Genomic DNA, 24712 nt, shown 5'->3' on the forward strand with positions numbered 1-24712 from the left:
CTGTCAGCGGCAGTGATCTGCCCAGAACGGAGCGATTTAAATACCTCGGGTCAATGTTATCAGCCAATGGGGAAATGCGTTATGAAATTGCTTCACGCATTAACGCAACCTGAATGAAGTGGCGTTCCACAACTGGTGTTCTTTGTAATCGACGTATCAACGAACGTCTCAAATCTAAAATTTACCGCAATGTCGGTTCTGAGTGTTGGCCGACTATAAAAGACAATGAATGGCGTCTTGCGGTAATGGAGATGAAGATGTTGCGTTGGAGTAGTGGCGTGACACGTTTTGATCACTCTGAAAGGAGGATATCCGCGATCATTATGAGGTCGTACTGATCGTGGAAAAATTGCGAGAGAGGCGTCCTCGATGGTACGGTGACGCAATTCGTGCTAACGGGAATTCATTTGCCAAGATTGGTCTGAACATCGAACTCGATGGTAAACGAACAAAAGGCAGGCCGAAACAACGGTGGCTTGATACGCTGGATGGTGATTTAAAAATCTCGAGATTGCACCCAGATCAGGCATTCGATAGAGCCAAATGGCGAAACCGATCAGGACGAGCCGACCCTGCTTGTGAACGGGACAAACGCTGAAGAAAAAGAAGAAATTCAATAAGACGCCTCTTTTAAATTGTATTTTTTATTTGCTATTCTAGGCACCCTTTCCGATAGAGCCACACATCTAGAGAAAGCAGTTAAAAGGAAGTGTGGCGTGCTTGCTACTCATTTACATAGGCAGATACATAGGAAAATTGCTGGGATTAATTCTAGAAAAGCAGCATCAAGAACATATCTCTAACAATCTCTACCCTCGTAACCTTAAACCTTCGAAGGTTTTCAACAGAAAACTCAAGCCCACATATCCAAACTGCTCCTTGTTGAGTTAACCCTCCGATGAACATGTCGCATTATCTTCCCAATTCCACTTTATATTTCCGCCATTAAAACCATCCTCACACTATCCAGCCATCCATCTTCCCATCCGAAATTTCAGCCATTGATATGATGAACTGGGTCGTTTCACATTACTCTTCGCCAGTGTGTGTATATGTGAGGTTACTCGAATATGACGTGGATGACGAACCTCCTCGAATATCTTGACGAACGGCAAGGACTACGGGGCGCGTTGTCCCTCGGACTGAGTAGCATTACGGCCCCGTCCTTGTGTGTATGTATAAGCGCACATAATGCGTAAATCTAATGATTTATTCCTAGGTCGAGCTATTCATTATGCTTCATAATGAGTGATTTATGTCTAAAGAGAAAATACCAAGCGTAAGTTCCATAATAACAAAGTTCCAATCCCCTTTTTTTCCGTCGGATTTAATGCGTAATGTTTGTGCAGATACCAACTGATAGGCTGGTTGCCTTGAGTTTTCCTGTTTAATGGCGAGTTCTGAGCTGGGTGTGTATTTTTCGGGTGATCCGATGATGAATGACGTGAATTATATTACTCGTAAAGCCGTTTCAATGGTTGCTGGGTATAAAATGATTACGTGATGCATCTGAATTGGAGTTGAATAGCGCGACTTCAATAGTGCAGGAGAGTTTTAATTCTGGCATTGTTTGTCAGTGATTAGGACGTGCACGAGTTTGTGGAAACCTGGGCTTTCCTTTTCAAAAATTATCGATCAAAGTAGCACTTAACGTACCCCTTCCCTCACCATATTTTTTTATAGCACCGAACTTCAACGCAGTACGCCTCATACTAGCACCCTCGTTACCAATTCATAGCAAGCCATCATCGCCTCCGCGTCCTTAATTATGCCATTATTTGCATTTGACGCAGAAAAGTGCAGTCATAACGAAGGAATTATCATCTAATTTAGAATAGCTGCGAAAGTACTTCAGCGAAATCCATTGTATAATCACTTCCTGCTTTGTTTCAATCTACTACGTACCAAGTATGCGTTATCCTGTTAGTAACAATATAAACTTCCTGGTGCTTCCTTAGCTACGATTCGGCCACCCCTGTTTCCACGATTTTTCGCCATATTAATTTGCAGATGTACACATGAATGTAGGTATCCCTTGGAGCTATTTCCTGCACATATGTACGTGGCAACACGTGTGTCCTTTCCAGGTATACATATATCAGACTAATCATTTTTTTTTGTATGAAGGTGTGGCGCGGCAGGATTCGCAGCATTCGAAATTTATTTCGAATGTTGCGAGTGCGAGCGAATAGATGGCGCGGATCTATCCACTTTGCGTAGCACGCCACGGGAGTGGAAGATCGGAGAAAAGTGTGCCATGAATTCAATAATTCCTCATGCCAATTAATTTGTAATTAGAGTTTGAAAATAGAATGAATTCAATAATTCCTCATGCCAATTAATTTGTTATTAGAGTTTTAAAATAGAATGAATTCAATAATTCCTCATGACAATTAATTTGTAATTAAAGTTTAAAATAGAACGAATCCAATAATTCATTAGTTATTAATAAATAATAAGTATACAATAAATATTTAAAATAAAGAATGTTAAATACTTAATTGGTGACCCCGAAGAGCACCGCAGCCCCAGACACCATCCAATTCCGACAGCGTCAGGGGTCGTTTTTTTTTGTAACCGGCACAACGGCCCGGGCGAAGAACAGCAGCAGCGCAAATAACACATATTGGTGACGCCGGAGCACGCACCATAATTGCGTGAACAACCGCAGCCGCAGTCGTTTCCAGGGGTCGAAGCCGCCCCCGTCACTGCAGCCCCGCTGTCCCCGTCGCCGCCATCGCTGCCGCCACAGACGCCGCAACCACCACCGCTGCCATCACAGACGTAGCAGCTGACACCGGTGCTGCCACAGACGCAGCAGTTGCCACCGCTGTCGCTACAGACGCCATCAACGCAGCCCCAGCCACCATCATTGCCGCAGCCACTTCCGCCGCCGGAATCGTCTCCACCATCGCCGCAGAGGTCGAAGCCGCCGCCGTCACTGCAGCCCTCGCCGTCAAGATCAGCGCAGCTGACCGACACCAGCATCACTGCCACAGCCACCGCTATCAGGCAGAAACCGAAGACTCCGCCACCATCGCTGCAGCAGAAGCCGCCGCCACCGCCGCCGCCTTCACATCGACGCCGTCTTCACCAAAGAGGCCGCAGCAGCGAATCATTATTGTAATTTATTTTAAGTGAAATTATTGTTCAATACATTAAAAGTTAAAAAAAATAGTAATAAAAGATTGAAATCGCTGCAAGAGACGGCGAGGAAGTGTTTAGCATCGCGAGTCCTCCATTTTCATTGGTGGTATTTTTGGTCTGCGCTGGAGAGCGTCCGCTTCGCTCGTCGTTTTTTTCTCGTTTCGTGCGTGCATTTGTGGGTGCGACCTGCCGTGTCGGTGTAAAGTTCACCGCGTTTCAGTATAAACTCACCGCGTTTACATCTCAATCTCGTACTTCTCAGTAAGAAAAATGTCTTTTGACAATAAAGACGCGGCAGGCCCATCGGACCCGCAAGTGACCGCCCTCGCCGTACGCGTTCCTCCGTTTTGGCGGCGGAACCCCGAGCTGTGGTTCGTGCATTTGGAAGCGCAGTTCCAAATGTCCGGCATCACATCGGACGCGACCCGTTTCAACTACGCGGTGGTCGGCCTGGACGAAGAGTCCATACTTCTGGTGTCCGACGTGGTGAAGTCGACATCGTACGTGCAGCTCAAGAGTGAGTTGATCAGGCGCCTGTCGGCAAGCGAGTCGGCAAAATTAGACCACTTGCTGGCGGGTTTAACGTTGGGTGATCGAACTCCCAGCCAATTGCTTCGTGAAATGAGGCAATTGGGTGGGAGCAAGATCGGCGACGACCTGATCAAGTCGCTCTGGCTGCGTCGGCTCCCGGAGGGCACCCAGGCGATCCTCGCTTGCGTCTCCGGTTCCTTGGAGGAACTGGCAGCGACGGCCGACCAGGTCCAGGAGGTGTACGTACGCCCAACCTTAGCGGCTGTTCAACCACCGTCGGATGAGGTGGGTGAATTGAGGCGCGAGATTGCTGCTTTAACAGCCAGTATGGCCGAGATGCGGGCGACGTTGGACGCTCAGCGTTCGGGCGCCAGATCGCGAGCACGCTCGCGGTCTGCTACCCGAAAAGGGCGATCCGGTAGCAGGTCGTCAAGACAGTCCACGGACCAAGGGATTTGCTGGTACCACCGCAGATTCGGGAATAAAGCGACAAGGTGTACGCTACCGTGTAGATTCTCTCCTACCGCAAAAAACTAGGTCCGCGGGGGGTCTTGGCGGCGGCCACCCAGAACGCAGCGCCACGTCGCCTAACTATTTTCGACCCCCTCAGCGGGCGCAGCTACCTCATCGATACTGGTGCGGAGGTTTCGGTTCTTCCCGTACCTCGGCAACATCAACTTTTCCCTCAACCGCTCAAACTTGCGGCAGCAAATTCCTCCCGCATAAACACGTACGGGTATAGGCAAGTGGACGTGAGTCTTGGCTTGCGTAGGACGTTTTCGTGGCGTTTCATCCTGGCGGATGTCAGCTTCCCCATACTAGGCGCAGACTTCCTGTGTCACTATGGATTGCTGGTGGACTTGCAAAACAAGTCTCTTATAGATTCCACGACCAACCTTAATTCGTCGGGACATATGGTATCTCACCCAGGCAATAATCTTTCCGTTCTTTTAGAAGACATTACCGACTCTCGTGTTCGGGCACTTCTCCAAAAGTTCAGCCAGATTACTACCAACTGTAGTCTCTCCAAACCAGTGAAGCACAATGTGCAGCACCACATTATCACTACTGGTTCCCCGATCTTCTCGAAGGTGCGTCCTCTACCATCTCAGAAACTGGCAATTGCACGGAAAGAGTTTGAACAACTCGTTCAACAGGGTATCTGCAGGCCCTCAAACAGCTGTTGGTCTTCCCCACTGCATATGGTCCCTAAGCCAAACGGCGAATGGCGCCCATGTGGGGATTACAGAAGGCTAAATGCACAGACTGTTCCTGACCGATATCCAATTCCACTCATCCACGACTTTGCGCATCACCTCGCGAATTGCCGCATCTTTTCGACCTTGGACTTAACCAAGGCTTATCACCAGATCCCAGTAGCTCCTGAAGACATTCCAAAGACGGCAATATGCACACCCTTTGGACTCTTCGAGTTCACCCGGATGACTTTCGGATTGTGCAACGCGGCGCAAACCTTTCAAAGGTTCATTCACTCAGTCCTGCGAAACCTCGAATTCTGTTTCGTATATTTGGATGATGTTTTGGTCGCTTCTTCCACTGAGTCTGAGCACTTAGTCCATCTCGAGTGCATTTTTCAACGTCTCCTTGAGGCCGGTTTAGTCCTAAACGTTGAGAAATGCAAATTCCTTCAACAACAGGTGAGATTCCTCGGCCATTTCATTTCCCCTGAAGGAATACAGCCCGACCCAGACAAGGTGCAAGCAATAACAAGCTTCCCGCGTCCAAAGACAGTGAGGGAGTTGAGGAGGTTCTTGGGCATGCTGAACTTCTACCGTCGTTTCCTGCCCAAGGCCGCCCATCTCCAGTCCATTTTGAACCCGTACTTGTCTGGCCCCAAAACTAAGGACACACGAGAGATCGTGTGGTCTGAAGAGGCTATCTGCGCGTTTAACAAATCTCGTCAACAACTGGCCGACGCTACACTCTTGGCATTCCCTCTGCAAGATGCACCCCTAGCCGTTTTTGTTGATGCCTCTGACATCGCAGTAGGTGCTGCCCTTCACCAAAAGGTGGACCAAGTTTGGCAGCCGTTGAGCTTCTTCTCGAAGCAGTTGAATCCCGCTCAACGGAACTACAGCACCTACGATCGCGAACTGCTCGCCGCATACCTGTCCTTCAAATACTTCCGTTTCTCCCTAGAAGGCCGGCCGTTCACAGTGTTCACGGACCATAAGCCTCTCACGTTCGCTTTGAAACAGAAGCCCGACAAAGCGTCCCCTCGTCAGCTTCGACACCTGAGCTTCATAAGCCAGTTCACGTCAGACATCCAGCACGTGTCCGGGAAGGACAACATTGTTGCTGACGCTTTGTCTCGTGTCTCCGAAGTTAACATCCCCGCCTCACTCGATTTCTCGGCTATTGCCAAGGCGCAAGTGGATGACGCAGCACTTCAGAGCCTCATGTCCAACCCCAAATACAAATTTCGGGAGTTGCCCATCTTCGGCTCAAACCTCTCGCTCTGCTACGAAGACTCGGAAAAGGGACCTCGGCCATACATTCCGGCCACATTTCGCAAGGAAGTGTTCCACGCAGTTCACGACTTGGCGCACCCCGGCATCAGGACAACAAACCGGTTAGTCACCGGAAAATACTTCTGGCCCTCCATGAACAAGGATATCAATTCCTGGGCCAGAGAGTGCATCGCATGCCAAAAGTGTAAAGTCTCCAGGCATGTAAGGAAAGAAGTGGGCTCATTCCCCCGCACTACCAAGCGTTTCCACACCATACACCTCGACATAATAGGGCCTTTGCGAGACTCGCACGGTTATAAGTATTGCCTCACAATCATCGACAGGTTCACGCGGTGGCCTGAGGCAATACCTCTGAAAGACATTACGGCGCAATCATGTGCTGAAGCCCTCTGTCGAGAGTGGATACCTCGCTTTGGCGTCCCTGCAGTGATCATCACTGACCAGGGAATGCAATTTGAGTCCACCCTTTTCTCCGAGTTAGGCAAACTCCTTGGTTTTAAACGCCAGCGGACTACTGCATACCACCCGCAATCCAATGGAATGCTAGAACGTTGGCACCGGACGCTGAAAGCCGCCATTATGGCACGCGACGACCCGTCCTGGACTCAAGTCTTGCCTCTCGTCCTACTCGGCCTTCGAACAACCCGCCGAGAGGAGTTTGCTGCCAGCCCCGCGGAGCTGGTATACGGGGAGAACCCGAGACTCCCAAGCGATCCGGTCTTCGACAAGAGATCGGGACTCACGGAGTCGGGGTTGGTGCGTCTGCTGAGGGACAGTCTCCGACGCATCAAGGCGCCACCACCCACTCGACACTCGTCCATACCTGCCTGTTCGCCCAAGGAGCTGGACACTTGCACGCACGTGCTGATCAGGACGGATGCCGTCCGGAAGCCGCTGCAGCCTCCATATGAGGGCCCGTACCGCGTTCTCGAGCGTGGAGAACATTTCTTCCAGCTCGAGATCGGTGGTCACAAAAAGGCGGTCTCTTTGTCCAGGCTGAAACCCGCGTGCGCCCCGAAGCAACGTCGTGTCCGCTTTGTGGATTAACGGCGAACGAAGTTCGGGGATCAGTCGACGAAACCCCTAGGTTTCATCTGGGGGCGGAGTGATGTGGCGCGGCAGGATTCGCAGCATTCGAAATTTATTTCGAATGTTGCGAGTGCGAGCGAATAGATGGCGCGGATCTATCCACTTTGCGTAGCACGCCACGGGAGTGGAAGATCGGAGAAAAGTGTGCCATGAATTCAATAATTCCTCATGCCAATTAATTTGTTATTAGAGTTTTAAAATAGAATGAATTCAATAATTCCTCATGACAATTAATTTGTAATTAAAGTTTAAAATAGAACGAATCCAATAATTCATTAGTTATTAATAAATAATAAGTATACAATAAATATTTAAAATAAAGAATGTTAAATACTTAAAAGGCTCCAGATTTTACAGGGAGAATATTTTTTGGAACAAATCAAGATTGTTTACTACACAATTATCTCTTAAGGCTTAATTTCATGGAGTATCCAAAAGAAGGGGGTTGGGAGAAATATGGCCCAAACATCATTGTTTTCCAGATTAGAGCCCAACAATTACAGCCACTAAAACCATCCCTCAACCAAAAGGCTCTCTTGCCTCACTTATTTTGACCACATGTCACCCATTCGATTCCTCATTCCTTCACTTTTTCTAGTTTTGTTATCCATTCGTTCTTCGCGGTCTTTTCTTTGACGCATCCTCTCTCAATATTTATAGCCATATTGGGAGTTGATTGTTATTCCAATTTCTTTCCACGTTTTGTCTTGAATGCACTAATTTTTTAATTCGAAATAAATCACATTAATTTATTTGAAGAATATGCTAATTGTCCGGTTCTTCATAAATTTTAGATATTATTCTGTCTTTTTCGGTACAGCTGTAGGTCTGGAAGCTAATTCGTCAAGGTGATTACGAGGAGAAGATGTATAGGGTTGTTTGCAGCTGAATACAGCGGAATATCACAGTAGCTTTTGATTATTTCGTTAAAATTAAAATGTCGACACATGTGTTGAATTCTTTGGAAACCAGTATGCAGAGGTGCGTGGGCATTTCTGCAAATCGTGGAATTTTTTCCTGACGAAAGGTTGAACTCTGCCAACGATCTCAATTGCGGTTGAGCACATATTGGAACAAATCTCTGCAATTCAAATGACTAAGAAATATCTAAAGATTTTTGAGGGCAAGTGGGACTTTCTTAGATTCAATTTTTACCTGTTTTTAAGGTTTTGTGTGTAACGAGCCACTTTCTCCTCTATATATTCTTCCTTTCCTCAACGAATCGAGGACAATGTTGTATCCTGCATGCCCCGTTGAAAACTACGTGAGGTCATAGCTTACTTCACCATGCGTTCCCTGCGACCACATCTTGATCCTGGAAATCAATCAATGGATCCATCGACCCTTTCCCGTCTGTTCCTATCATTGTTGCCATCTACTCAGTGATTACTCTTGTTCATCGATTTTCACTTTCTGATCGGTCATCGCGTAGACCATTTCGTCTGAGAAGGTTTTAAAGTCACAGTGCGCTCTTAAAAGGGGCTTCCTGTAGATCGCACTCATCCTTTAAGTATTGTATGTGGTAAGCAGTATAGTTCTCCAAATTGGCTGTAAATAGCTTATGGCTGGATCGCGGGCGCCCAAAATTTGGCACTATCCTTGCCAGGCCCATCCTGACATTGGACGTCTTAATATAAGAATGTTGAACAATTCAACCTTAGCGGAATAGAAGAGAGCGCGATAAGAACACGAAGAAGAGGTTTGGAGATACATAGACCGCGATTATTTGCTTCTCGGTTGAATCAGGGGTGAAACTGATTACTGCGGGAAAGGTGAGAATAGGGTCGACCGTGTGCTGACTTAGGGAACAATATCTATCAAGACATGCTTCAGATGTCTCGATTTCGGTCACTTTGCAGCAGCATGTACTATTGAACACGATTGGTCGTCCTGCAAGAAGTGTGGTGAAGAGGGCCATTTTATCAAAGACTGTACTGGAAATCGACAATGCATCTTGTGCAAAGGGAAAAAGAGAGTGGACGACCGGCATGTTGCAGTTGGTGGCAGGTGTTCAGCATATAGGAGAGAACTGCATCATGATACAAATCAACCAGAACCATTGTAAGACAGCTCAAGACTTGCTGTCGCAAACCATTCGCGAGTCGAATGTGGATATGGCGATAATCTGCGACCCATACCGAAATTGCGGTAGGGCTACGTGGGTGAATGACTCATTTGAAAACGCGGTGATATGGGCATATTTTTTTGACATCGCTCCTGTCGCCAACGAAGCTTTACTTGAAAAACGACACGTTAGGGATCGCTCAAAGGCCACCCCACATTCCCGAGCCTGGCTAGCACAGAGGCGTGCAAACGCGTGTCCACCGAGCGCTTGGATGGCGCTTCAGCATTTGTGGGCGAACCTTCAATGTCAATTTTGCCATTTTTTTAGGTTTTTTGGGATAGCTCTAGGTCGTCCTCGGTCACTCAGGATGGTCGTTAGATCATCCTAATCTCCACAGTTCACTACAATTCAGTGTATTTTTTGCCAGGCTCACCAGCGGGTTTGTCCAGCTTCCTCACTCAAGAACCCACGTATTAAAATCACCTGCTACGATTATCGGTTAACGTCTTCTGGTATCCAAAACCAAAACGCTCAGCATTTGTTTATACTCGTGAAGGGTAGTGCTGAGTATAGCATAGCGGGAACTGCTTTCACCTTCGCTCTGATGAAGCCTTGAAGGCTTGTTTTCCACAAATTCCTACCACTGCTTGGCTGGTTTGATCCTTGACTTAAGTCCCACCACAGTGATTTCAATATAGTATGCTCATTATGGATACGTCGATATTTTTCACGCGGGTGGTTTGCGAGCGTAGATTCTGCGCCTCCTGGCGGTGGTTGGGGTTGATTTGCATTAACCTCATCTGCGATTTTGCATTAAGTGGTCCCCTGTATTATGGGTACTTGCTGTTACCTACAATGTGCCGAAGATCCACCTTTTCTTCCTTTTACAGGGTGGTCGATTCTGCCCCACGATCCTTGCTAATGTGGCGGTCCATTCCGCATCTCCTGCATTGTGTCGACTTCATCCGCTCTGGAACATGCCGTCGCGATGTGACCGAAATCAAGGCATCTGAGGAACCATTTCAGTAGCACCTGCCTTCTAAGACAATACATAGCCTAGCCCATTCTTACTAATATTGCTGTCAACAGTTTGAGTGGTTTTCATGGCGTCTTCAGCGCTGACTTTTCAAGTCCAATGAGGTGGAACTCCTTTTCTAAATCCTCGCAAATGTCCTCCTTCGTGGTACCTTCATCGACATCCTCGCAAACTTTAGAGATCTCTGCCTGCTAGCGTTGATTTCAACTTCCTATCCTCAGAACTTTGCAATTTAACTCAAGAATTTATCCGCAGTTATATCCTTAGATTTCTTGATCTCCAGTATAAGGTCTCTTTTCTGAGACTGGCTAATGCGGCTAACATTATCTCCCGATTAGGTGAGTTCTGAGGACTCGTTTGAAGATGATGATAGGAGAAGTGTAGGTAGGTATATGTCAATAACACAGTTGAGATTTTTATCAGTGAATACCAGGTCTTTCTCACACTTCTGCCGGCTTTGCATATCGGAACCCAGTTGAAAGAACTCCAAGCAAGTTCAAAGAGATCTCCTTTGCTATGCAACTACGGTCAAACTGCTACCGTAAGGCGCTTCTAAAGGAGAGTGCTTCCACAGAACTATCCCAGTTTCCGTGCTAAAAGATCAAACTTTCGGTCGAGTATCAACTGAGTTCTGTGCGACCCTAGATTGGAGACCACCTCTTCCTACCCAATTTCTGATGATTTATTGAAGTCTTCCTGTTTGCTCAAGATCCGATGTTACCTCTTTTTCGAGGATGTTGGAAAAGCCCGCCTTGGAAATTTCGATGGGTTAAAAACTTGTACTAGTTCTGATTATCTTTTTTAAGAAGTCAGCATCCGTATTTCTTAATAAATTTGATTAATTCATGTAAACTCGATAAAAAATTTGAATATTCATTTACATATTTTGTCTGTTTGTCAAACATCTTGATTCTTGCTCCTGATATCTATCTGCAAATTGCCATCAGAATATCAAGCGAATATCTTAAGATTTATCACTCACGGGGACTATTCAAGTCACCTTTCTCGCGATTTGTGTGACCAGTTTTTTGCCGATTATTATGCACATATTCATACGAGAAGAAGAATAAAAGAATAAAGTTGAAAAAAATAAGCAGGAAAAGCAACGAAAGCAGATGTTTGAGGAATCACTTTGAGCTTTGTCTTGTTTTTGAATGGAAAATATGTCGCCGGGACATTTAGCTTAATTGTTTCGTGAGGAATTCACTCTTGGCCGTCTCAATAGATTCTGTTGAAAACAAGATGCATCATTTCAGGCTACTGTTCACAATGGTGCGGATGAATGAGGAGCCATTAGCGAATCTAGTAAATTAGCAGATTTGTTTTATCGAATGGCGAAGTAAACAGCTTGGGAATATTTTGAAGGCACTGAGTCAATCCATGCAAACTTTCGAAGGTGAAATGGTTGTGATAATAGAAGTTAATTAGATTTCGTAGATTTATGGCTTGTCTGCGGTGGGTTTCTGGCCAGTGGATAATGGGGTTGAATCACGACTTTTCAAGAACTGCATGGGAAAATGTCGATGACAAAGAAATAGTTTCACCCACATTCCCTGCAATAGATTTGCGACATTTTAGATAAAATCAGTCATTGTTCGATTGAGATTTCCCATCGGTTGGAGGCCAGTAGCTTTTAAGTTACGATAATAAGTGATTTGAAATGTAAATTCGAACACGATTTCGGTGTGCTTTGAGGCAATCTCTTTGTCATTCAGGTTCAGTAAATCACGTAAATGGGGCAAAGTCTAGACGAATTTAATCTAAAAACTGGCGGAAATTACTAAGGTCCTCGACCACGATATCATAATGCTATTTTGAAATACTTATTGCAGTTATAATGACTCCTAGCAAAGATTGCAGCAGTTAGCCCTAAATACTCCCTCGACGATTACCTACCTTGTCGTGGTGAGGGAGCTCAGTAAGGAAGATCCTCGAAACGGGAGGTGACACCCTAATCCAAGCGGTACCGTGCCGAGGGTTGAATGGTCACAGGGGTTAAGATGGGGCGTAAATGGTGAACTCTGGGCACCAGGCGACCCCCAGTTTCAACTAGCCTTGTCTCGGCAAAAAGAGACTCTGCCGAGATCGACTTACTTTCCCCGAAAAAATTGAGGCCATGGCAGCCAATTATGAAAAAACAAAAAAACAAAAATATAAACCTATTAAGCAAACAAAAATAAAATTCGATTGTGACGATCCAACACCGAGTGAAGGGGCAGCCCTAAGCTCATCGATGGAGAACCTGAGTTTCCCCATTTCCCCACTTACTCAAGCGGGAACCAATCCGATTGGGACCCAGTCCTTAACGGACGAGCCGAATAGACCCCTTCTGTCAGCACTCCTGACCCCAGGATTCAATCGGCGCCACCTGCTGACGCTAAAATCCTGCCCAAGGGTAACCTATCCACGGACAGCAAACAGCCTTCGAGCAAACCGCCTTCGGGCAAGCAGCCTCCGGGCAAACCGCCTTCGGGAAAACCGCCTCCGGGCAACGCACAACCCAAGAGCTGCGCCAAGATTGAGGGCAAAGGAGCGTTTGGGGCACCTGCGGCTAAGGGGAAACCGAAGCGGCAGCGATCCTTGGACGATCCTAACTCTTCGACACAAAAGGCAGCAAAGAGGGCTCGGTCGGCAATTGCTAGGCCTTCATTTGTAGCCAAGGCTATCGAAGCCGATGGATGGGTCCTGTATGACGACTCTAATCCATCTGGCTATGATACTGTGCTAACAGCTTAGGAGGAAACTCCTCCTAGCTGTAAGGACTGCGTCCGCGCAAGGCATTAAGCTTTGCTTTGAGTCGATAGGTGTATACCGTTAAATGTTACGGCTGAACTTTGCCGACGAAGACACGAACGAGTGGCTCAGGCATTACTGCTCCTCCCTCAACGATGTGTGGGAGGGTGCGCGACTAACCTTGAAAAGGGTGTCTGAGCTTCCATCGATCAAAAAGTGCTTTCTCTGGCTTCCAGAAGAAGAGCGAAATGGTGTTGGGGCTCTGGAACAGCAAAACCGGAGAGAGAGCCGATAGGCCGGGAACTTTTCTGATTATCGGCGTTCCTGAACCCGATGTTAAGAGGGTTCGGGAAAAATCGGGCTGCCGGCTGTACTATGGATTGGGGGATCGTCACGTTACAAGTGTCGGCTCCTAAAACCATTGAAGGGGACGTGCAGCCCTCGATATCTTCATCTGAAACGTAGATGAGGTGTCACATTTCCCAAATAAATTTGCAGCATTGTAAACCGGCGACTGCACTTATCAGTGGTCGGATCAATAGCTGCGAGACATTTATATACCTCATACAAGAACCGTGGGTTTTTGGTGGGATAGTCAGGGGTCTAAACTTCCAACATGCTGACCTATTGTATGCCAATGGAAGCGATCGACCTCGCACCTGCATGGTAGTCTCAAAAGACTTCCAGGTTAATCCGGTTAACGACTTACGTGATAGCGATACCACATCGGCTAAGCTAACCATAAACAGTCATCAGAGCTATCCAATATGCTAAAAGTAGAGGCATGGGGGTAATAGCAGGATGTGATGTCAACGCTCACCACATATGCTGGGGAAGTTCGAACATCAATGCAAGAGGATCGAGACTACTGGAGTATCTAGTAGGAACTGATTTGCAGATCCTAAATTTGGGTAATGAACCAACTTTCTTCAACGTGTTCAGGCGAGAGGTCATTGACATCACAGTGGCTTCTCCTGACATCGCGGCTCTGATCGGAGAGTGGAGAGTATCAAACGATATTACACTCTCGGATCATAGACGCATTGATTTCGTAATGGGCATGGATTCACCTCCACCCACTCCATTTCGGAATCCACGGAAGACAGATTGGGTGATGTATAAAATAGAATTGAGCGCCCGAGTTACGATCTCTGGGAAGCGCATCAAATCCATTGCTGGAATTGAGAAGACAACCCAGACGATCACAACTAGCATGAGAGAAGCTTTCGAAGAAGGCTGTCCACTCAAGATGCCAAAGACGGGTAAAACACCATGGTGGAACTCGGATTTGGCAAAACAGAGGAAAACGACAAGGATGCTCCTCAATCGTGTTCTCAAGGGTGAATCAGTCACTAGCTGGAATCGCTATAAAGAGGCACAGAAGGCTCTAAAGAAGAGCATAAGTTCGAATAAACGATTATCATAGAGACGCTTTTGCGAAGAGACTAACTCTCTTGAGGCAACTTCAAAGCTGAAGCGGATTCTGGTCAAAGGACATAGTCAGAAACTGGGTTATTTACGTCTACAAAACGGGAAGTGCACAGAAAGCGATGAAGAAACGACAAACCATTTGCTTGAAGTGCCCTTCCCAGGCAGCATTCAAAATCAAATCTCGGGGCCAAGAGGTGCATATAGCCCTCAACCGAGAAGTCTATTGAAACAGGATGTCTCAGGGGCTGCCCACAGGGAGGGGTTCTCTCTCCACTGTTATGGCTCTTGGTAATGGATACCCTGCTGTGACTCCTCATCATCATCATCAACGGCGCAACAACCGGTATCCGGTCTAGGCCTGCCTTAATAAGGAACTCCAGACATCCCGGTTTTGCACCGAGGTCCACCAATTCGATATCCCTAAAAGCTCTCTGGCGTCCTGACCTACGCCATCGGTCCATCTTAGGCAGGGTCTGCCTCGTCTTCTTTTTCTACCATAGATATTGCCCTTATAGACTTCCCGGCTGGATCATTCTCATCCATACGGATTAAGTGACCCGCCCACCGTAACCTATTGAGCCGGATTTTATCCACAACCGACAATTTTTCTTGCTAAGAACCCAAGTTTCCGAGGAATACATGAGGACTGGCAAGAACATAGTCTTGTACAGTAAGAGCTTTGACCCTATGGTGAGACGTTTCGAGCGGAACAGTCTTTGTAAGTTGAAATAGGCTCTGTTGGCTGACAACAACCGTGCGCGGATTTCATCATCGTACCTGTTATCGGTTGTGATTTTCGAGAAATTGTCAACGGTCTCAAAGTTGTATTCCCCTATCCTTATACTTCTTGTTTGACCAGTGCGGTTTGATGTTGTTGGTTGATTCGTCTTCGGTGCTGACGTTGCCACCATATATTTTCTCTTGCCTTCATTGATGTGCAGCCCAAGATCTCGCGCCGTCTGCTCGATCTGGATGAAGGCAGTTTGTATGTCTCTGGTGGTTCTTCCCATGATGTCGATATCGTCAGCATAAGCCAGTGGTTTGGTGGATTTAAAGAGGATCGTACCTCTTGCATTTACCTCAGCATAACGGATCACTTTCTCGAGGGTCAGGTTAAAGAGGACGCATGATAGGGCATCCCCTTGTCGTAGACCGTTGTTGATGTCGAATGGTCTTGAGAGTGATCCTGCTGCTTTTATCTGGCCTCGCACATTGGTCAGGGTCAGCCTAGTCAGTCTTATTAATTTCGTCGGGATACCGAATTCTCTCATAGCCGTGTATAATTTTACCCTGGCTATGCTATCATAGGCGGCTTTAAAGTCGATGAACAGATGGTGCAACTGTTGTGCATATTCCAACAGTTTTTCCATCGCTTGCCGCACAGAGAAAATCTGATCTGTTGCTGATTTGCCTGGAGTGAAGCCTCTTTGGTATGGGTCAATGATGTTCTGGTTGTATGGGGCTATCCGACTTAGCAAGATAGCGGAGAATATGTTATAGATGGTACTCAGCAACGTGATACTTCTATAATTTCTGCACTGTGTGATATCTCCTGAGGACTCCTGGAGGACAAAAAAGTCTTCGCGCAAGCATCTGCGGACGAGCTAGCCGTAATAATTACCGGAAAGTTTGCGGACACAGTATGTGACCGCTTGAATGCAACTCTACATGAAATCCACAGCTGGAAACTGCTAACGCAGATTCAGAGACTTGGTTGCGGCACTTGAACGCACTTGTACGCCGATTGCGGCACTTGAAGCTATCTTAAATTTACCCCCATTCACTTGGAGGTGAAACGCAAAGCAGCCAACGACGTATATAGGCTCGATACCATTGGGGCGTGGTAAGGCGACCAATCAAACGGTCATGCGTCTATCTGGAAATTCCTTGAAAAACATCCGGACGCCCTGATGCCGACAGACCATATGGTTTCCAGATTTGTCTTTGAAAAGACATACACTGTCGTAGTCACCGAAAGAGAAGAATGGTCGACAAGTGGCCATGAGTCTTTTCAGATTACAGACCTAATAATCTTCACCGACGGGCCAGTCATGGAGGATGGATCGGGCGCAGGGGTGTTATCGGAGAATCCGATTATAGAACTGGCCCGACGCATCGGAAAAATGACGACCAAATTCCAGGCGGAGATATATGCCATTTCATTGGCAGTAGAAAAATGTCTGCGACAAAATTGGAGGGGTTCCACCATTCGAATCTGTTCCGACAGTCGTGCGGCATTGTCAGCACTAAATAGCAACGACATATCAAGCCAGTTGGTGTGGAGTTGTCATCAGGTGCTGCTGAAACTTGGCCGACTGAACGAAACATTCCAGATGTGGGTGCCGGGGCACTCTAACATCGCTGGCTCGCCGAGGGTCTGGATCCACAATGGTGGGGCCAGAACCAGCTGTTGGAATCCGACCATCTACTGTCAAGTCTACTCTGAAGGGTGAAATTGCAAGGATTCACGTAACCGAGTGGAGAAATTTGGACTCTTGCCGGCAAGCGAAAATCCTTGTGAAGGAGCCTAGGGCTACTAGAGCGGCATTTTTGCTGTCCCTTAAAACTGGGGATAGCTGAGTGGTTAGAGCGCAAGGCTGTCGTACGGAAGGTCGCGGTTCAAATCTCACTGGTGGCAGTGGAATTTGTATCGTGATTTGACGTCGGATACCAGTCGACTCAGCTGTGAATGAGTACCTGAGTCAAATCAGGGTAATAATCTCGGGCGAGCGCAATGCTGACCACATTGCCTCCTACAGTCTACTGTAGTGTACCGTTACGGTCTTGAATGAAGTGCTCTAACACACTTCAAGGCCCTGATCCAACATGGATTGTTGCGCCAACGATTATTATTATTATTATTAAAACTGGGGACGTGAAAACCCTAGTAGGGCTTTTAACGGGACATTGCTCCTTAAACTACCATATGGAAAAGATTGGGGTAGTGATTTCGGCTATGTGCAGCCAATATGAGGAGGAAGAGGAGACGGCCCTACACTTTTTATGCAGCTGCCCGGCATCCTCAGATCTCAGACGAAGACACCTAGGCAAGGTTTTCTTCAATGAAGAATCTGCACACTCTGCCTCTGGAGAATGTTCTCAGATTCGCTAAAGCCTAAGAACACCGTAGGCGGGAAGCCATTGAATAGGCAATTTACGGGGATAGTACAATGGGCCTAACAATGGCCTGAGTGCTCGGAGCTCGGCTCCCCCCATTAAACTAAGCTAACTACCTAGCCCTAAATAAATTGGAGGAAAAAAAAGTTTTATTATTCCCTAAGCTCCTCTGGTGATTTATTCATATCCTTCTTCGGAAAAATTTATTAGAACTGACAATAACATATGTCTACGAATTCGGGGCTTCGAGCGTAGTTCCCGGCTGTGTCAAATCCACCAGGAGCGTTTCTTCCACTCAGTCTTTTTCCTCCACCGCCTTTGTTTCCTTGGAAAATATCTTTTAAATTCAAATCAAACCGACATCACTCGTATGTCGCCTGCTCAGTAAAAGTCATAATACTCTGCATCACTTTCCATCCGTGCGTACGCATTTGTGAGCCATAAATTACGTCAAAACAGTGTGAACAAATCAAATGTTCGTCGTTCTTCATCATCTTCGTCGCATTTCATTTCTTCAGTTCGGTGTGGATGAAGGGCAAAAAGGCATAAATCTTGGAAATGTCACAGAAAAATTCACTTAAAACTTTCACATTGCACACGTTTCCTATGATCCTATGATGTAATGGCGTGGTGACGGCGACGAGGCCGTCGACTTTCATAATGTCCTTTTACGAACTGTACATAAAAAATTTACTCGGCCATTGTGGGCATAGGGAAAGGAAAATGGTTTTTCTATTACGTCAAAAAGTCATTCGGTTGGTGTCCTGTTGTCTTGTAGCCGCTCTTCCGTTGGTTTCCTGGAGTATTTCACTGACTTGTATCTTTAGATGTTTTCACGCATTGAATAGACTATTTTATTGTAGCGAAAAGATTTCGTCACGCTTTTATTTGGAATGTCCTTAAGCGAGATGCATGTCCAGAAATGCAGGGTGAAAGTCCATTTTTGAAGGGTGCATGCAGTTTACCATTTGATTGGATTATGAATAGTTTGCCTTTGCATAAATCATTTTTTTTTTATCTCCCCTTGTTATCTGGGGTAGGATTTCCATCCTTTTTTGTAAGTAATGCAATAACAGAATGGTCTATAGTTATTTGATGCAAATTTGCAAAAAAAAACCCTAAAGGGGAACCATATAACTGGCAGAATAGAACAAAAGATTCATTTCAATTATGATTAATTTGTGATTACCATTTCAATGGGAGCTATAAAGGGGTTAGTCTAAAATTGACCTATACAGTACACACTTTCTTTCTTTTTGTCAAAACATGTGGGCACTATTGTTATATACTGTAATTATGCTTCTTGGGACCTATTTCTCCGAAGTGTAGCAGTATATGTATCTATGGCTGCTAGATCCCTGGCTTATAATGATTATACGGGTACCGCCCAGACTCATCTGGGTTTTACTTATCTTCATATCCTTGCTCTTAGATCAATTCAAAGAAGATCGTATACTTCTATTGTCCTTTATTCATTGTTTGAAAATGGTTTTGATTGCCATATCTAATTCCCGGATAGCCTCGAGATCAAAAGGCGACACGTTAGGCTCCTCCGAGCCCTCGACAGCAGTCTGTTTTGTACTTTATGATAGAATCTGGAATCAAATTGTTGTTACGTGCTCGCCTGGTGGCTTTGAAATGATTCGCTCGTAAGGAGTCCTGTCTACCAGGGAAAATTGTGGATGGATTGATCGTAGCCCTCGTGATAGTGCGTAGCTTCGAAAAGCGAAAATAAAGGACGACGCGACGGACTGATGCAAGACATAGTTTTCCACGTCTCTCCCGTGAACTCGGGCTGCTTTGTGCAGCATCCAGAAAGCGAATTAGGGCTTCCTGCCAATAGACACAAAAGCATCAAACAAGCGTTTATGAGTGAATTGTCATTCGTATTAGGAGCTCCGGACAAAAGCTCTGCGCGAAGGGCAGAAGAAATCATGTCCACAGTTAAGTTTCGTAACCGCAAAATGTGCGAACCAAGAAGAGGCCCCTTTTTAAATTGGCGGAGACGGTCGGTGCTTTGGTTTCGGCAAGTAAGACTACACCACGGTCTAGATCAGCCTCCTAAAAAGAACAATCGGGTAGTAGGTCGTCAGGATTTTCGACAAGCACCGGCGCATACTGGTAGTACCCTAGCTTTGCCGCCAGCGCCACTCCTTGGCCAATACAGGTGCTGAAGTCTCAGTTCCCCCGGAACATGACCACTGTTAAAACTCGCAGCAGCAAATTTCTTGTCGATCCACACATATGGCTACAGGCAGGTACACTTTACTTGACGAGCAGTTTCTTGGCGCCTTATTATAGTACTCTCATCTTAGGCGCAGACTTGACTGTGCCATTATGGCTTTCTACTTGATCTGCATAACAGATCCTTCATTGATCCCACAACCTCGCTTAGGTCATCAGGAACAATATCAACCTGGACGTCCAATAGTATTTCCATCGTTTTTAAAGAAGGTGCCGACCCATGTGTTAGCATACTTCTTCAAAAATAACGGAACATCACTACCGAGCGTAGTCTTTCTGAGCACGTTAAGCATAATGTTCAGCATCATATCAACACTATTCACTTTCCTGTTTTTTCTAAGGTACGTCCTTTGCCACTGCAGAACTTTGCAGTTACGTAGAAAGAGTTTGAACAACTTCTTGAGCAGGGTATTTGCAGCCTTTCAGTGGTCTTTCCCACTTTACATGGTCCCTAAATCCAATAGCGAATGGAGAACTTGTGGCTGTTATAGACGTCTAAATTCCCAAGCGATTGAAGGTCGATACCCTATTCTACTTATGCAGGACTGCACAGTCTATCGTAAACTGCCGTATTTTTTCGACTTAGTCAAGGCATATCACCAAACTCCTGTAGTTCGCGAAGGCATTCCGAAAACGACAAGATGGACACCTTTTCGACTCTTCGAGTTCACTAGGAAGACTTTTGGACTGGTTAATATTACATAAACTTTTCAGAGGCTCATTCATTCTTTACCTCCGCTTTTGTTTCGTTTATTCGGATGATGTTTTGGTCGCGTTTTCCTCTAAATCCGAGCATTAAGAGCGCCCCGAGTACACTTCCCAATGTTCAATGTCCTTCAGGCCAGTCTGATAGAGAAATACAAATCCTTGCAAACTCAGGTGAGATTCCTCCCTAATTACCCTTGAAGGTATTCAACCAGACCCAGTTCCTGGCATATTAAACTTCACCGTCGTTTCTTGTCCAAGATTGACCACTATCAATCGACGCTTAACGTTTACCTGTCTGGGCCAAAGACCAAGGACGACTACTTCCAGTATATTCAGACAAGGAATCAAGGCCATATTTTTGATCGATTTCCTAAAGGGAGTCTTCTACCGTCATGGTTTCAGCGAATCCATTTTTTTTATTCATATTTTTTGAAAATAAATGATGAATACGACATAAAAAGAATTTCGTGAAAAGTACGCTCCTTCATAGGAATTTCGGAGGGAAAATATGAACAACTGCGGCCTTTTCGAACGTTTAGTGACATGCGGCCGCTCCGCTCATCAAGTGGTGTCAGGCCGCGACCCAACGACTTCCACAAGCTTTTAGTATGACAGAATTCCCATCGATCTCAAATTGTACAATTGACGAAATCAAGATACGAGGTTCTGTCTTCTGATAATTTATTAGAAAGATGCTTGGGTGCACATACTCAAAACAACACCAAATCCCTCAAAAGCTGTATTTCAATTTTGGCTTCAAAACATTTGCACTCACACAAATGGGTGGTTGAAATTTCCCCTGACATTTCGACAAGAACTATTGTGAGGACGTGATGGGAGTAGGCTGACATTTGTAGAGAAGTAGTATTTAAATTAAATTAATTTTTATCAATAATATAAAAAGACATTTTGATTACTTAATTAATCTCGTTTTTTGGCTTGTGTGTTGTTGACAGACCAGACCGGCCCTCCCAACCTAAGGCCCAGGGGCATTCGGATCGGTCGTAGAGTCCGTAACGAGGAGAATCCAGACCTCAAAAGAGCCAAAGTAAGGATAGCCAATCTTGAAAGAAAAAATGGCGAGCTGGCGAAGACACTTGAGGATCTTAAAAATCAAATCACATTATTGATCAAGAAAAATGCAAAGCTTACGGAGCAGCTAATGGCTGGGGAGGCGGGCCCGCCGTCTCCAAAGGTAGCCAGGAAAAAAGTGAAGCTTTCTTCAAATACTTCTGCAGCCATGGAGGAGCCGGGCTGCCTTGAGGGCGAACAAGTTTTCGGCAGCGAATCTGTCCCTATGGAGGACATAGAAAACAATCAAGGTGACGATACGAGAGACAGCGACAACGGTGGCGATGGAAATGTCTCAGAAGAGGGTGCTAACCAGGCAAGTTGTAGCAGTGAAGAGGGAAAATTGGGTGAGTTTTTGCTCTATGTTTCTAAAAAATTAAAAAAGAAAAACAAAATTGAAGAAAAAATGTTAACTAATGTAACGAATAATACAAGTACCATTGAAAATTTAAACAAGTCGGGAAACTGGAAGCTGGACGCTTCAGGCACGAAAGGTTTTGTGTATTTCTTAGTACGTAGCACGTAATATATGCATATGTCCACTTTCGGGTGATATCGACATTGATAATCTTCAATTTTCAAAGAAGCAACAACTTCGACGTATTATAAATTTGTTAGTAATAGTGCGATTTCCACCAAACTTGGTAAGATCATGCTCTTCATTATAGCCTACATCGCTGCAAATGCTGCAAATTTCGTGGTGCCAGGATGAATTTAAGGCGGGTTTCCATTTGAAGAGATATCCGTATGGGAGGTATTTCGGAGCCCAGGCACCATATGGTGGCAGCCTCCTGATTTTTTTTTCAGATTTTTCAGTTCAGTTCAGTTCAGTTTCAGAAATGATCACTCCCAACCCCCCGCACGCCCTACCTTTCCAACAAATTTCAAAACTAAGACCGGCTTTGAAAAGTACCAAACGAGACCTTTAATTTGGTACCTCACATAACTATATTTGATGAAAAAAAATTTTACACTCCCCCTTAAATTCAACGTAAAAGGATGTAACTCACTGCATGCGTGAGCGTTCACAGTTCCCACCTTTGTACCAAATTTGGTATCAATCGCTATAACCACCTCCGAGAAAAATATGTGTGACGGACAGACAGACAGTAAACCGATTTTAATAAGGTTTTGTGTTTACACAAAACTCGGACGGGGACCGAGAGAATCCAAATCAAATGTAAAAATAGAGGATTACAAGAAAGCACGGGATGTCCTTGAGCGAGTGAAGGTTCCTCACTTCTCCTACATTCCAAAGGAAGAGAAGATGCAAACCTTCCTTCTGAAAGGTTTGAATGCGGGGGAAGAGTGCGATGAGGTGCTCAAAGTGCTCCGGGAGACGGGAACTGAGGTCAAGTTCCTCTCAGTGTGACATTTTAATGCGAGGAGATCCGTTTTGGAAAAACTAATTCTGCCGAACTTCTTCGTGCAGATAAGCCCGGAGCCACTCAGCAGTGAACTGTCAAATGACCTTGCGATGTGCCCCGCACTATACACAGGCCTAGGCCATACCGCAGCCGAATGGTCAAAGGGTAGTATAGGTCCCAGGGCGAAACGCGGATTGGTATCCACGATGGAGCATAAAACCTGGGAAATGCCTGCTGAACTAACTCCAACAGCTCTACTACCAAACCCTATCTCCATCTCCACGTGGTGACCGCTGGGAGCTCTTAACGAAAAGCTGCAGACGGAAAAGGATGAAGGCGAGTCCTACACGGAAAACAACTTGTTACGAAGCCACAACAGGAGCCTCGGACTGGACGGATTACACAACGACGAACCCGGCAACCACAACGGAATAACGATTTGCGCATTTTCTCATGGAAGGTGCGCTCCCTGTATAGAGATGAAGCTGATGAGCGGCTAGCCGATACCCTGTCCCAATATAGGGCTGATGTAACAGCGTTACAGGAGATGCGTTGGACAGGGACCGGTTTCCTGGAGAAAAGTCGCTACACCATATATTATAGTGGCCATCCAGTAAACCATGTGCTCGTAGTAGGTTTCTTAGTCAGCCAAAAAATGAAACCTGCTGTTATCGGCTTTGAAAACATAAGCGAACGGCTATGCACTCTGCACTTGCGAGGCAAGTTTAGAAATATAAGCCTCATTAACGTTCACGCCCCTACAGAGGAGACTGCAGAGTCGGAGAAGGATACTTTTACCGGGCAGTAGAACGAACTCTCGAAGTCTGTCCCAGATATGATATCAAAATCATACTTGGGGATTTTAACAGCCAAGTAGGGAAGGAGCCCGTATTCAGGCGATACGCTGGCTCCCATAGCTTACACCAAAATACAAATGATAACGGACTGCGGATTATTCAATCAGCAAGGTCACACGAAGTGGTTGTTGGAAGTACCTGGTTTGCGCGGAAAGCGGTCCACAAACATACGTGGGCCTCTCCAGACGGGACCACTTTCAACCAAATTGACCACGTGTTCATCGAACGCTGCCACCTCTCAGCCTTGATGAGTGTCAGAACATATGGGGGGGCCAATATAGACTCGGATTATTATCTCGTTGGCATGGTGCTCCGAGCTCAAATAAACAGATCGAGCAGGCGGCGCGAGATCTTGGGCTCCACATCAATGAAGGCAAGACAAAATATATGGTGGCAACCTCAGCACCGCAGACGAACCAACAAACAACATCAAACCGCACTGGTCAAACAGGAGGAATAAGGATTGGAGAATACAACTTTGAGACCGTTGACAGTTTCTCCTATCTAGGGTCGAAAATCACAACTGATAACAGCTACGATGATGAAATCCGCGCACGGTTGTTGTCAGCCAACAGAGCCTATTTCAGCTTACAAAAATTGCTCCGCTCGAAACGTCTCACCATAGGGTCGAACCTCTTACTGTACAAGACAATATTCTTGCCAGTCCTCACGTTTTCGTCGGAAACTTGGGTTCTTAGCAAGAGAAATTGCGAACTCTTGGCCGCGTTCGAGAGAAGAATCCTCCGAAGAATTTTTGGCCCCCTACATGAGGATGGACGATTCCGTAGCCTACACAATGACGAGATCTATGAGCGATACCATGA

This window comes from Hermetia illucens, chromosome 3 (assembly GCF_905115235.1).
Source record: "Hermetia illucens chromosome 3, iHerIll2.2.curated.20191125, whole genome shotgun sequence".
Lineage (NCBI taxonomy): Eukaryota > Metazoa > Arthropoda > Insecta > Diptera > Stratiomyidae > Hermetia > Hermetia illucens.